This window comes from Mirounga leonina, unplaced genomic scaffold, assembly GCF_011800145.1.
Source record: "Mirounga leonina isolate KUSES-001 unplaced genomic scaffold, KU_Mleo_1.0 Mir_153, whole genome shotgun sequence".
Lineage (NCBI taxonomy): Eukaryota > Metazoa > Chordata > Mammalia > Carnivora > Phocidae > Mirounga > Mirounga leonina.
In genome coordinates, this window is record NW_023270387.1 from 20,293,158 (window position 1) to 20,307,820 (window position 14,663).

Sequence of the window (14,663 nt, forward strand, 5' to 3'; positions counted from 1 at the left end):
TTCTCTCGGGGTGCACGGAAAATTCCCCCTCCTCGCCATCCCCTGAGCCCAGGAGGTCGTGCCAGTTGGCCTCGGTGGTTTGCAGAGAGGACGCGGCGTGGGGGGTGGGGGGGCGGGGGCGGGGGCAGTGTCCCCAGTCTGGAGGGCGTCCGCCGCGTCCCTCGGCCAGCGGCGGGCTAGCAGTGCGCGGCTTCCTCTCCAGCGCCGTTCGGCCTCCCGCCAGCAGGAGCGGGCCCGCGCCGACGTCTCCGAAAAGCCTCCAGTAGAGGGAGACACTCCAGCTGCGGCTCCGACTTGGAAGCGCCGGGCCGGGAGTGGGTGGGGGCGAGGGGGGTGGGGAGAGAGGGGGGAGTGGGGCGAGGGGAGGTGGGGGGGGGGGGGCTCCGGGGGGCGGGTCCCTGTGCCGCTGACGTCCCGAGCAGTGCTGGGAAGTATAGGCTGTGTTGTCACGCCGGTGTCAGTCTGATGAAGATTGGCATCAGGTAAGCTGTCATTCATTTCCATGTCAGAGACGCTTTTGCAGGCGGCGGCGGCGGCGCGACGGCGGCTGCTGCTGCTGCGGGCGGCTGCCTCAGAGCGCGTGTGTTTTATTCCAGTCCCCAAGCCAGAGTATTATTCATTGCGACAGGGCAAGGAGGAGAGAGGGAGAGAGGGAGGCAGCAGGGAGGAGAGAGAGGGAGGCAGCAGGGAGGAGGGAGGCAGGGAGCAGAGAGGGACGGCGGGAGCGTGCAGAGAGAAGCTGGGGAAGCGCCGGGAGAGCGCGGAGCGAAGCAGCGCGAGCGGCGCCGAGGCCCGGGAAGGAGGCGGCCGGAGCCGTGCGGCCCGCCCGAGCCCCGGCCCGGCCCGGCCCGCGCGCAGCCCCGCCGCCGCCGCCGCCTCCTCGCCCCGCTCGGGCCCGTGGCCGGGCGCGCATTGTCCGCGGGTGCGAGGAGAGGGGCTGCGGACTCGGACAGCCGCGGGCCCGAGACACCGTGGCGGGCGGGCGGGCGGGCGGGGAGCCGTGCGCCGCGAGAGCCGGGGGGCCAGAGAGTAGGGACCGGCGCGCGGGCCGGAGCCCGGGGACAGGCAGCTCGGGGCTGGGCGCTCCGCGGGCGAGGCTGGGAACCGCGGGCCGTCTCCACCTTCGCCTGCTCCCGGCTTCGGGCGCCCTTTGGGCCGGCGCTTGGTCGGCGCCACCGGCCGGGAGCTGCCTTACGGGCGGCTGCGAGCGGGAGCAGCCCCAGCCTCGGGCCGTGTGACCGGAGTGGAGGAGCCGCGGCCGCGCGTCCCGCCCGGCCTGGGGAAACAGGGCGAGTGGGGTTTTGCCCGCGGATCGGTGGGGACGGCGCAACTCGAGCTGTGGTTCAGGGCAATCGGGCTCCCAGGGGCCACGCTCAGGGACTCTCGCCCCTGGAGGAGCGATTTGTAGGGTAACTGGCTTTCGGCGGATCGTTGGGAGTCTTTGGCGAGGTCGGGGAGGCGTAGGGGCCCAGGGCGAGGTTTGGGAATAAGGAGCCCTCCTGGCCTGAGAACTAGGACACGAGTTCGTAAAAGGGGGGACGGAAAGCGCCCAACAGCCGTGAGCTGAGGGGGATGGGGAAGAGTCCCGAGTCTGCCGCGCAAAGTTTGCGTTTCTTTCGGGTTGGGCGAGCGGGGTTCCCCTGACTCCCGAACCCGAGGAAGAAACGAGCGAAGCGGGCAATTCTTTCCGAGGGCTCTGGGCGAGAGAGACCGAGGTTCCTGAACGGTGGGGACACGGGCTAGGAATGGCAGTGGGGCGGGGGGTGGCCGGTGGTGGTGCAGCAGCCCTGAATCAGGGCTGGACTTCAGGGCCACGCTAGAGTTGGGTTGTAGGATTCAGGCTGTTTTCAGAAGCGGGACTGAAGAGGGGCTGCTGAGTAGCTTAGGGATCGGATCTACACCCCCGGCTAGAGCAGGGGGCTGGAGGTAGGAGTTGGGGGCCTGGGCTTACATCTGAGGCTGGACTCGGCGGAACTGGTGGCGTTTTTAGTATTTTGCCACGGGATCACGGCTTTTTATTGGGATGAAGCTATTGAAATTTGGGGGAGGGTCGCGCGAGCGGGTCCCCATGCTCCGTGGGTGGAAAAACGTTTAGGCAGGCGATGAAAGTAGTTGATCCGGGCCATGGCAGGCGAGCCCCGAATTTCTGCTGCTTCTCCCCGAAAGCGGATCTGGAGCAGAGGACTTCAGGCGCGCAGGACCCGGTCCTAGGAGAAAGATTCCTGGAAGCGGACAAATCGAAGGGACGTTCTGGGTGAAGCGACAGGGCAGCCTCACAGGGCTCGAAGTGGATCCGAGGACCGACCCTGGCGGCTCTGCGGGTTCTGGAAGCCACTTGGGGGGCTGCGGGCGCAGAGCGGCGGGCGGGTGCGGGTGGCCCGCAGGGACCGCGGCCTGCGCGGGGGGCGCTAGCTGCGAGGTGCCGCATCGCGCCCGGGGAGTCCGGGCTGCGGCCGAGGGCAAGGCGGGCTCGAACTCCGGCGTCCTGGCCGGAGCCGCGGGCTCTAGACCCGCAGGCGCTGCGGGTGCTTCCTTCCCCCCCGCGCAGCGGGGAAGCCCACACGCCGGGCGGCCTGTGTGTTCAGCCTGGGAAACGGGGGCACTCTGGGTCTTCTGCCCTCACCCCACTTGCCTCGGGGACTTCTCCAGCGTGTTGACTTTTCGGTTATCGAGTGCTCTCCAACTGGTGGAAGCCAAAAGCTTCACATTTTAGGCAGATCTAGGCGACCCTCCCCTCCCCAAAGCTGAGGAAATGATGGTATTCAAACACACGATATATTACGCAAAGCCCTAGCCCCTAGCCCTCTCGCTTACCCTGCCATTCCGGCCTTCCAGAGGCCTCAGGGCCTTAGGGAGAGGGAAGGGGGCCTCCTCCCGTCTCTGGACTCGTGATCTCCCACTCGAGCTGCACCCGGCAACCCCACTCTATACCCGCATGGCTCAGGCCTAGCTCGGGCGGTGGGAGAGAAGTCCGAACCGGGGAGGGAGGCCAACTAGGGAAGCGAAGTGTGTAAGGGGCTGTGCGAAAGGAAGATCTGAAATTTCCTTTTTGCAGTCTTGAGCCCACAGTCCCAGCCTTCCGCACCCCTCGCTCAGGCAGCCAGACGGCGCTGCGGGGACTCAGAAAACGCGGGACCCACGAGTGGCCGCAGCGGCCTCGGGCCTCGGGCCTTGCGACTGCCCCGCGGGCAGCGAAGCTCCGAGGCTGGTTTTTTGTTTTTTTTGTTTTTTTTTTTTTTGCAGGCCTGGAATTCGTGAGCTCTCCCGCCGGGAGCCAGAGGGCGGGAGGGAGCCATGACCCCACGGAGACTCCCCAGTCACCGCCTCCCCTTTGTGAGCGCGAAAGGCATGAAAGCCCAGAGAAAGAGAAGCTGCTCAGAATAAGGGGCAGGGGGTTACCGGCCAGTGCTCACAGTAAAATGCCTCGTGCAAATTGCACTGAAGTGTACCCAACTTGAGACTGGCTGTTTTATGATCCTTTCTGGGAGTTTACTGCTCCATGCTTTTAAGTCTATAGATTGCTTTAAGTTAATGAAAGTGCTGCTTTCGAAAGGGGCTTTTATTGTGCGGCAGTGGCTGGGGTCCCCTTTACTATTCCAAAATGGGCCTGTTTAAAAAGAGGGAGGCTCCTGGAGTTCCCACGTGGACAGAGCTTGGGGAAGGGTGCCATGTGACAATGAGGATTAAGAAAAAATCGTCCCAAGTAATTCAGAAAGACGAGTTTACTTCTTTTCCCAGTGCAGGGTCACCTGTGCCTTCTGATACCGCCTTTTGGACTTCCACTGAGCCTGACTTTAAGTGCTGCCTGGTGCCTCCCCCTTACACCCTGTCTCAACACTGCTTTATGTAGGCCTGACCCTGTTCAATTAAACTCAAACTGGATTTCAGGATTTCAACTGGCTGCCAATTCAAACTGCAACGAAAATATTTACTTGGGGCCCAGGGTGGGGGGGCGAGGGGGGGCTTTGCCTTGCATTTAGTAAGACAAATGTGTTAAAATGTCAGGGAGAAAGGCTGGGAACCTTGAGAAGAAACATGGAAGGCTATTTTTCAGCGCTTTCCCCTTTTTCAATCTATTTGGCATAAAAGGTGAGAGGACAAGGTTTTTGACTAGGTCCTAACACAGAAACTGCAGTGGGGCTGGGCTGTGGCTTTGACCACATGTCATAACCATTTAAACTGTGGTTAGTTGTTCAAAGCTCAAAGCTTCTCCAAGCTGGGTTTCATTAACTCTACACCAGTTGCCTGGAAGTTCAGTAGCAATAAATTGTATAAACACATTTGAAGTAAGTTAGTGATGAAATAAGGAGAATTACTGTCTTGTGAGTGGAGAATCCTGAATTCATGGAGTTTTAACTTAACTGGAAACATACCTCCTCTCCCTTGGCCTTGATGTTTATGGGTGCACCAGAGTGTGTGTTAAATTTCTGTCTGCCATGTCCATCTTCAGCCTGGGACTGTAACTCATTAGGGACCAAGGCATGCCTAGAAAGCAAAAAGGCTGGCTTTTTAAAGGGGGCTCTATTAGCCTGGTTTAGAAACCAAACCAAACCCATCAACCTGACTTCCTTACCCTGGGTGAATGCAACATAAACAGCAGCAGAGCAGGCCAAATTAGATTTTTAAACGTTAGCGGCTTAATAATACTGTGTTGTTAGCAATTGAATTTGTTTTTATTAAAAAAACAACCTATAAAATTTATAGGCTTCCAACATGTTGCAAGATTTCCTTGCTATTTATTTAGTGCCCCCCCCGAAATTCTATCTCCAATTTCAGACTTTTGTTCCTGATTTATTTAATTTAAAGCACATTTTCTAAATTAGTTCAAGGAAGGTGAGAAATGCTGTTATAAGTTTTCCTTTTTCCTATGCTGTGTGGCACAAGGACTGTGATGCTGTAAGATATATATAAATGTGTGATGTAACTGCTGGAGGTGACGGCATGTGAAGCCAAGTGTCTGGATCAAACAAAATGCAGATCAGAGTATGGAGAGGGCGAAGCGATGCCACGGAGGAAAAGCAGAGGAAGTTATACGGAAAATGAAATCATCGTGAGCCACCGTCAGCCTTGGTTCTAGCCAACACACCATGCTTTGTATAAAAACACTTCACATGCGATCTGTGACTTATTGAAGATTGAATATATTGAGAAGCAGAATTTAGAGGGAGTAACTGCCCTGGCTGGGCTCTGGTCAGGATGCATGGCCGGGCTTGTTGCGATGGGGATCTGCTAATTTAATTAAATCTAATACCTGGTGGGAAAGGGAGGAAGGAGATAATAAAGGTTGGCAGGTCAGCATGCTGAGCTAGTGTTTAAGCTGAAACTGGGGGGCCTGGTGGTTTTATGCTCTGTTACTGTCTGGCTACATGACTGCAGCGGGTCACCTAGCTTCTGGATCTCGGTTTCTTCATCTGTGAAGTGGAATGTATCGAACGAGTCCCTCATTAGGCTACCGAGGGGCGAATCTTGCATGACTCCCTGACTCTTGCTCTGGGTGCGCTCTAAATAATAAAGGAAATGAAGAGAGGCTTCTGAGCAGCAGAGTCACATTCTTCCCTGTGTTTTCTTTCCCTGCCTGATCCAGAGCCTTTCTTTCCCCACAACTCCCAGGAGTTCTGAGACTGGGGGCGAAGGGGCTGAAGGCCTGCCTTTCTTTATATCCTGGAATTTGAAAACCCCATTGCGATCCCCAAATCCCCCTGCAATTTATCAGGAGGGGCAGTTAAGTTGGGGGAACCAGCGGTGCTTCTCCCCGGTGGTGCCACCAGGAAGAGCTTCCAAGCATCTGATAAACGCAGAATCTGACTTATCAGAAATTCAGCCCCTTCCCTTTGTGCCAGCGGAAAGAAGAGGCCTGAGCCTGGACTGGTGTGTGACATCTGGTTGGGCTGGGGGGATGGGCACTGGTCCGGAGCTAGCCGCAGCTTGAACCTCACTTAGCAGTCTCCATGCTAGCAGATCAAAGCAGGTTCTGGGCCAGAAAGCCCAAGAAGTTACACCCGGCACTTACACAAAAGTGTATCAGCACTTGGAGTCTCCTCCTGTTCCCATGCCTGGTATTTCAGTGCTAGCCCTGATACTGGAGACGTGGCTCCAGTGGAATGCTTGCCTTTAATTCTCCCTCGTCCATGGGGACATCTTGGGGGTAATTTTTTCCTCCACATATCCTCCTCCAGCGGTCTTGAGCAACATCTTAGTCTCTGTTCTGATCGGGGGTGAGAGTGGGGAGATGCAGAGTGGAGGTAGAAGGAGCAACGGTTTTGCTAAGGGAATGCATACGAGTTGGAAGGTACATTCCTTCTCCCAGAGCTTTTTCTCCTTCCAGATCCCCCAGGAGTAAGGGAGAAGCAAGCCCTCGGGCAGCTTGGGAAGAGCTCTCTGCTGCAAATGTGCTGTCTTCAGGGGGATCTGCTGTTTGGCTTGGATGCCTCACTGCAGGCCCTGCCTGACTGGGTTTCTAATTACAAGAAGGCCATTTCTACTAAGACCTATCTCACTAAAAACACATCCCTGTGTGTAATAAGAAACCCTAAACCAGGCAGGATATTTTAAAACTGAAGCAACGAAGATTAGATTAAGTCTCCACCAAACAGCTTCGTTCTCATATTATTTTTGGCTGGAATGTGGAGAAAAGCAGCTGGCCCTGGGGCCTGGAGCAGGATCTTTTGGGGGTTCGGATGGGGCTGGAGTGGGTGGTGGAACTGGTAGTTTCTCTGCTTAATAGGAATGTGACCAATTTCAGTACAGCTCAGGCAAAGTGGCAGAGGCACCCAGTGTGGATGAGGGAGCCCTCCCGGGGTTGGCAGAGGCCAGATCCACCTGGGCCAGAGAGTGGCCTCAGAATCAGCAGATCACAGAGCACCGAGAACACTTTTAAATCCCCCCGCCTCATTAAGATCTAGTCTTTTGTGTTCAGCTCATGCTTCCACTCCCAGTCCTATCCCAGGCCTAGTAAACCCACCCATCCTCCACATGGCCTTTGGAGGAACTTTAATATATTGGGTACTTCTCTGGTTGGAGAGAAGGAACAAATCAGTGTCCAAGATTCCTAGAAATAGAGCCTAGGAACCTGACTTCACAAGCCCTTTTCCTGTCCTGCCGGGGAGAGGCGGCATGGTCTTCATTCATTCCTTTGTTCCTTCGTCCAGCAAATAGTTATAGCCTGTCTCCTGTATGTAGGCCTGGTACGGTTCTAGGCTTTGAGGCTACAAGCAGCAACACCAAACAGGACAAAAGCATGTAGCCACGAAATCCCTGTCTTCTAGGAACTTGCCGGCTGTGGACAGAGTACCGAGCATGGGCTTAGCCTCAGATAAAACTGCCCCCAGAGCCTAACTCTGCTAGTTTCTAATTGTAAGAATTTAGACACTAGCTTTTCCACCCGTAAAGGGAGAAATAAAAAAGGATAACGCTCAAAGAATTGCGGAGAGAGCATTTGTAAAGTACCTAGCAGTGTCTGGCATACAGCAGAGGCTCAATCAGGTTCCTTTCCCTCCCCATGTTATTTTGGACGGGGGATCCAGTTGGTGGATTACCCAGCTTCCCCGTTCCCCTTGTTTTTCGCTCCCCCGGGGACATGGCCTGAGGCCTTTCACAGGTCACTGGCACCATCAACAATCGTTGAACAGCCAGTCACACTGTGGCCTGGTGCTGCCCCGCTGTGTGCTGACCCCAGCCAGGGCCGTGGTAGATGTAGACACACAGACCCTGTCCTCAGGCAGTGTGCGGTTTGCGGGTGGACAGACTCAACCTGGAAACACGCAAGAGATGACACACAGATGCACAGAGGTGCCATGAAAATGGGTACGAATCAACTGTTAGAGTAAAGGAAGCATGAGTGGGATGGGATGCCACTAAGTAGTGAGGACAGCGTGGAGGTGAGCTCTCAGCAGGGTCAGTGCAGGGGTGGGGGTGAGCTCTGGCCAAGCAAGGCTGGAGGGGGAGGAGTGGAACTTGAGACCCTCCAGGTCACAGGGCTCATAGGGATTGCTGGGGGCCAACCTGAACTAGAGTGCGGAGGTCAGCCCCTCCCTAGCATGTCAGGGGGCCAAGGGGGCCACCACAGCCTCCAGAGTACCACCTAGGCCTCCCTGGATTGGTGACTGAGGGATTTCTGAGAGGACTTTTCCCGTTGACTTCTCAGTGGGTAGAACTTAGGCTAACGACTCAGTACATGAAGCAAACCGACTAATTCCATTCCTGACTACAGCACAACTCTCTTACCCACCATCCCTGCTTTTCCTAAGCTAAGAGAGCAGAGATTATAGGCCCACACCTGGGCCTCTCAGGGCCCATGAAGCTGGCCCACATCAGAGTGGTTGGGATGGGGGTGAGAATAACAGTTTGAACTGGGAGTTGGAGGATGGTGGATTCTGCTCTAGACCTGGCCCCTGCCTGGCTGTGTGACCTTCAACAAGTGGCTGACCTCTGGGTGTCAGTTTCCTCACTTATCCAATGAGGAGCTTGACCTTGCTCTCAGAGGGCCCCTTCAGCCTGAAGTTCCATGATTCTCTGTGTCCTCCTTCCTTCAATGACTAGGCAGTCATTGAAACCAGCATTGCTACCACCAAGGGGCAAGAGCACCGGGAGGGCTTGTCCCCTGGGTTGCCCTTGTGTTGTTGGGTCTCAAGACAGCAGAAGGCGTTGGCTTTGACTTGCCCGATGGCCTTCCTGGGCAAATGGATGGGTCCTAGCAATAGCGGTTGGCTCCACGAGGGCAGCTTTTCAGTCTGAAGACTCACTGGCCTCTTCATCAAGGGTGACGTTTGCCTCTGTTGTTGAGATGGGTGTGCAGTTGAGAGAAGGAACACAAGCTTTGGAGTCAGATTCTGGGTTCTGACCCTGGCTCTACTACTACTGAGCTGGGTATCCTTGGGTATCTCACTTAAGCTCTCTGAGCCTGTTTTTTTGGAGATATAGTTAGGATAATAATAATACAGAGCCTACAGGAGTGCTATGAAAACTCTGGAATAGAGTATCTAAAAATGCTAGGCACATGGTAAGCTCATGGTGCACATTAATTTTCTTTCCTAATAAAGCCCATCCTCAGGCGCTCTCTCATTTGATCCTCTCAGCTTCGTGAAGCAGGTGGAATGGGTGTTGCTATATTGTTTGACAGGTGAGAGGAGCTGGGGCTCAGAGAGTGGCTACAGTGGGGGTTCCAGGAAGGGGTGGTGGATGTCTCTACCTGTTCACATTAAATAGGGTGACCCAGGTCTACCTTTTACAACAACGCTCCTTTCTTTAGTCTTTTGGAGACAAAGCAAGCGCCTTGCTGAGCTCTGAGTGCTGCTTGGCCCCGAGGTCCACCTATTCCTCTCCTGAGAATCTCTTTAAAGGAACCAGCAGAACCCCTCTTCTCCGTTACCCATACCTTTGTTTGGCCAACTCTAGGGAGAGCTACCGGCTGTTATGGAAACCAACACCTAGAAGACAATCCATATTTTTACTTTTAGAAGCCTTCAGTTGCAGGTGGGGCTGGGCTGGCCTGCACAAGGGGTGGAGGTAGATTTAAGGGCGGGGAGGTGTAGTAATGGCGGTGGGTGGGGCTGGCAGACTGTAGTGCAGCCCAAGCTGTAAGCCCCCCGGGAGCCTGGGGTGAGGAGAATGGAGGCTCATACCCATGGTCCTCTGACTTGCAATCCCGACAGACACCAAGGGACATTGAGCCCATTAGTGGTGGGGCCTGCTAACTCTGTTTAGGTGTGGGGTGGGCATAGTTTTCCTGATTCCAGGGTAGCACTGTGGGTCTATGGTAGAACGGGGGGCGGGGGTGAGCCCCACCCCAGAGGTTCATCTGTTTTTGCTCTGACAGCCCATTGTCATTGAGTGATACTCTGTACCCAGGTCTGTGTTAAGCCTTGGGAGTATAGGATTGTTTCTGCCCTTTCTCAGGTGAGGCCATACTCTGTGTGAATTGTGGTTCTAGTTCCAGGTCAGAGGCTGAGAGAGGCCCAGAGAGGCTCCTGGGTATGCCCAGGGCCCTGTGGTGACAGGTGCTTGTTCTCACTTCTGAGCCCTCCCTGGTGATTCATCGGTCTGTCAGCAAGCATGGCCTGAGCCCGCTATTTAATGCATGCCCAGTAGCATGCTGTGTTGGAATCAAGGCCTTTTTCTCTAGGAGCTATACGATCTTACTGCAGAGCCCAGACAAATTCACGTCAGGCTGGAGATAAACTGTGTGACCTTTGACATGTCTCTTAACCGTCTTTGGCTCTTAGCATCTCATTTTATACAATGAGGAAGTTACACGAGATTGTCTTTAAGGCCCCTTCTGGGTCTACTATTTATGACTCTATGGCCTATAAATGCTAAAATGTGTGATCCAGACCCCTGGGCACCATGTGTCTGGAGAAGGTGGTGGGACTCCAAGGGATATTTAGCCCATTATTGGTGGGACCTGTCTAACTCTGATTAGGTGAGGGAAATGGAAAAATGTAGCTGTAACAGCAGTTGGGCCTCACCTATTTGGATGTGGGGGCTGGAAGAGCTCCTGCTGGCGGGCCTTCTGAGTTTTCTAGTCTCCAGGGGGACCACAGGGACAGAAATCAAGCAGGAGAGCCCAGGGATATGGGAGCTCAAGTCTGCTGCTCTCCTGTGGCCTGTGTTTACATGGTGGTCTTGCCCTGCTGCCACGTTGGGCGCCCCTCTCCCATGCCCTCTCTCAGCTCTGGGAGGAGAGACCAGACTCACAGTGGGGCAGTAGTCCCCTGGGGCACTCCTCACTTGTGTTTAATCTGGAGGAAAGCTAAGGAGCTGGATGGGATTCCCCAGCCTTCCCTGGAGGCTGTTCCCAGGGAAAGTGACTTGCTCCTTGCAGTGGCATAGCTCTCATTGGAAAGGTACCCCAATACATTAGAGCCTTTTGGTGGCAATGAGATAGGGACGGCTACCTCCTGCTAACTTCCAGATTGCTAGGAAGGCCGCTTTCCAAACTGGACATCTGTTCTCCTAGAATACTTTTCGAAGTCATCTCTATTGGCTGTGGAAGGGGAGATGGAAGGAGAACTTTGTTCCCAGGCTGTACTCTGGGGAGTGCCATTAGCTGTTGTCAAGGAAGAAGGGAACTTCCCTGGCATTCTTTTGCACAGAATCGTGGTGCCAGCGTCCCTGCCAGAGCATGGTGGAACTGGACTCTTCCAGGGAGGAAGGAGATGGCTGCTGCAGCTAACTTATAGATCAAGGGAAGAGAAGGATTTTTCCTAAACGCTGTGATTTTGGGGTACTTGTGCAAGGCCACAGACTGGGGGCTCCTTTACCACGTGCTGGGAGCTCTCACCTTTTTATCTAGTCATCACCATGGACCTGAGAAAGAAAGCAAGGCTCAGGGTGGGTTAAGAGAGAGAATCTGCTCAAGGTCACAGAGCTGGTTCGGTGTCATTCTGGATCGGCAATCTTTCCAGCCCAGCATGCTGCCTGCTCTAGGGAGTTGCATGTTTCTGGGGTAGTTGCTAGATTCCTGGCTGCTTTCTTTCTCCATCTCCCTCCCTCCCCAGCCCCCCTGCTCCAGGTCATGCGTAATTGATGTAAGATCTAGGGCTCTGGCCCTGATAGGTCATGGGTGATGTGATTGTGGTGTCCCGAGGCAGGACAGTGCAGAACAAGCCAAATGCTGGGTTTGAGCCTTGACTCAGCCATGTTTACTGTGTGTCCTTAAAAGCTGGCCCCACTTTCCTCGTCAGCAAAGTGGTGGTGATAATGCATCCTGTCAGGGCTGTGGAGAGGACCAAATGAGTTAATGTACGTGGATGTGTTATGCCCGTTATATAAACATAGACGAAAGCGCCTACACAGTGCCTCACATGTAATATGTGGGGGAGAAAATTGGTTGGCAAAGATTCTATGTTTCTTATTAGTTTAAAGTGGAGCATTCACACAAATATACACATCCTCTCAGACTCACTCACAGAGTGATGACAACCGTGTTTACGTAATCAAAAAGCGGGCAGGATGGCCCGCCACGCTACCCCATGGCCAGGGCATGAACCCTCTTGGGGGGTTTCCAGAGTCTGGCAGAGGGTCGACAAACCTGAATTCCGTGCCTACTGTGTGTCATTGGTTGTTCTCACTTACGCTTCCCTATCTAACCCAGTGCAGGGGCCATCTAGGGGCTGGTGTGGGGGGACTGGCCTCGGCCAGGTCCCATCAGCCTGAACCCAGGTCTTCATCTGATAGATTTTTTATTGAGCACCTTCTACATGCCAGTCCCTGCAGAGGTCCTGCGGATACGACCGTGAACTAGCCCAGTCCGTGGGGGAGGTGGGCATTGGAGTTCCGTAGGTTATTACTGAAACCATGGTAAGAGCTATAGAGAAGTCTGGGAAGGCACAAGAACATAAACAGGGAGTGTAACCTACGCTGGGGGTCTTGGAGGGCAGACTTGCATTTCATCTCTCAGATGAGGCCCTTTCTAGGGGAAGAGTTGGCCAAGCCCTCCATCCCTGGGGGCTCATTTTCCATCCTGGCAAGGGCAGAACAAGGTGAGAGAAAGACAGTGGGCATCAGAAAAATCCAGCTGGGGAGTTTTGCTCCCATCTGAGTTTCCCATCCAGGTTGCATCACAGAGCCGAGGAGATGCCATTCCCACATACTCCCTAGCCCCCAACCCGCCATCATGCTCCTTAAGAGAGTAGCTTTCAGGAGAAGCCTTTAGAAAACAACAGGCATCCGTTCCCTCTTCTTCCTGAAGCCCTGGCTAGGGCCTTGATAGTATCTGGGGGTACCTGGTGATGTTCACATGGATGGCTTACCTGAGTCTGATTTCTGGAAAGTCCTCATGGATAGCAGCTGTGAGCTGGGGAGATGGTATTTATTGGAAGATCTGACCCTCTTTCTATACAGGGGATGGAGTCAACTTCTTGACATTGTTTCCTTGGTGCATTGGTACAGCCATGTCATCCTTTCAGAAGCACTGGGGACAATTTGTGACAGTTTTTCAGTCTGGTACTTTGTGGGGGGTGGGGTAGGGAGGAGAGGAAGGAGGGGGTGGCCAGAGAGATGAATGAACTTAAGTTGCTAGGGATGTAAATCCAGTTATTACATAAAAAGAGGCTTTCAAGGGAATAGCTGATGGTGCCGAGTGGCTCCTTGGGTGAGGTTTGGTCCTCCCCTGGGGCTGGCAAAAGGGATTTCCTTCAGGATCAGACAGTTAAGAGTTATAGCCCAGCTTTTGCTCCTTTCTGGATGTATGATCTTGGGCAATTTCCTAACCTCTTTGAGCCTTAGTTTCTTCCCTTTTGTGAAATGGGGGAAACAATGGCTCTTTGCAGGGGATTAAATGAGACCACACAGCAGAGAGCCTGGTCTAGTCCCTGGCCTCGAGAAGGTACTCAGTGTGTGTGAGTTCCTTTCCTGTCACTTCCTTCTCTCTCCCCCACAGTGCTGGACATCAAGAAGACCAAAGTAGCCCTTTTAGGAAGGAGGAGGGAGTGGGTACAGGAAGACCGTGGGCCTCTCTGGGGAGCACAGCTAGAATGGCCATTTGAGGACATGACAGGCTGGAGACATCGATGTCAGAGCCTGGCTTGGTTTCCCTGAAGGCAGGGGAGGCAGTGTTCTGGGTCTCCTGGAAGAACCAGGACCGCAGAGGTGATCTCAAGGAGGGCCGTGGCAGAGAGTCAGTGAAACAAGGTATTGGAGACACGGGTAAAGGAAAAGAAGGGAGGGAGGAAATGAACATTTCTGAAGTGTCTGCAGTGTGCTTGGCATTGAGCTAAGTACTTTAGTACCCATTGTTTCAATTCTACGAAATTAGAAGCATAGAATCTTAAGTTATGAAATCTCAGAACTGGAACGGACGTCTGTCTATTCCACCCTCTGTATTTTATATATGGAGAATTGAAGCTCAGAGAGAGTCAGAAGCTTGCCTAAGGTCACACAGAAAATCAGTGGCAGAGCTGAATCTGAAAGGTCAGGGTAGTTGGGACAGAGCAGAAAGAGCATAGAACTTGGAACCAGAAAGACTAGGTGTGACTACAGACACACTTCCAGAAACTTACTTCCTTCCTGCGCCTCAGTTCTCTTAGCTGTCAGATGGAAGAGTAATCCTCCACCCTAGTGGTGGCCGGGACAAGGAAATGAGGTAACCTGTGTAAAGCATCAGGTCCTTCCTCTTCCAGCCCTGGCCCCGCTCCATGTGGCTTAAGGCTCTGGCCACATCCACAGGGCGAGCCCTGAGCACCTCATGCCCCCAGGGTGCTCAATGAACAGAGGGCCCGGGACATTTAGTTATTCTTCAGGTATTTACTGGATGCCTCGAATGTGTGCCAGGCACTGTTCTGGTGCCTGGAATAGAAAGCTGAACAAAACCAGACATACCCTCAGTCCTGATAGAGTTCACAGTTGGATGGAGTAGAGAGGCCTTAAAAAAAAAAAAAAAAAATCATATAAATAAACATGAGAATACAAGTGTAATAAGAACTCTGAGGGGGAAGAACATGAAACCCTGAGAACATTTAACAGGAAGGGTTTATTTAGAGAGAGTAGGGAAGTGTCTGTCTGAGGAGTGATGTTTGAGCTGAGGCCTGAAGGGACAGTAGGATATCAGTGAAGAAAGGTGTGAGGGGATATTGTGGCTATTCTATCTGTAAGGCCCTGGGGAGAGAAGGGATTGAGAGAGAGCAAGGGGAACCTTGGGAGGGTTTGAGAAGGAATACAAGGAGTCT

At 53.8% G+C, this 14,663-nt stretch overlaps 1 protein-coding gene across 2 annotated transcripts in view; it reads left to right on the forward strand.

Annotated features, from left to right (window-relative positions):
- Positions 1 to 404: 404 nt before the first annotated feature.
- PKNOX2 (PBX/knotted 1 homeobox 2) overlaps positions 405 to 14,663 on the forward strand; it is a 255,822-nt gene continuing 241,563 nt past the window's right edge. The window contains exon 1 of one of the 2 annotated variants that reach the window (XM_035009226.1): positions 405 to 482. The gene's annotated coding sequence lies outside the window, so the exon portion shown is untranslated. The remainder of the gene's footprint in view (positions 483 to 14,663) is intronic. The other variant, XM_035009225.1, reaches the window with a different exon arrangement.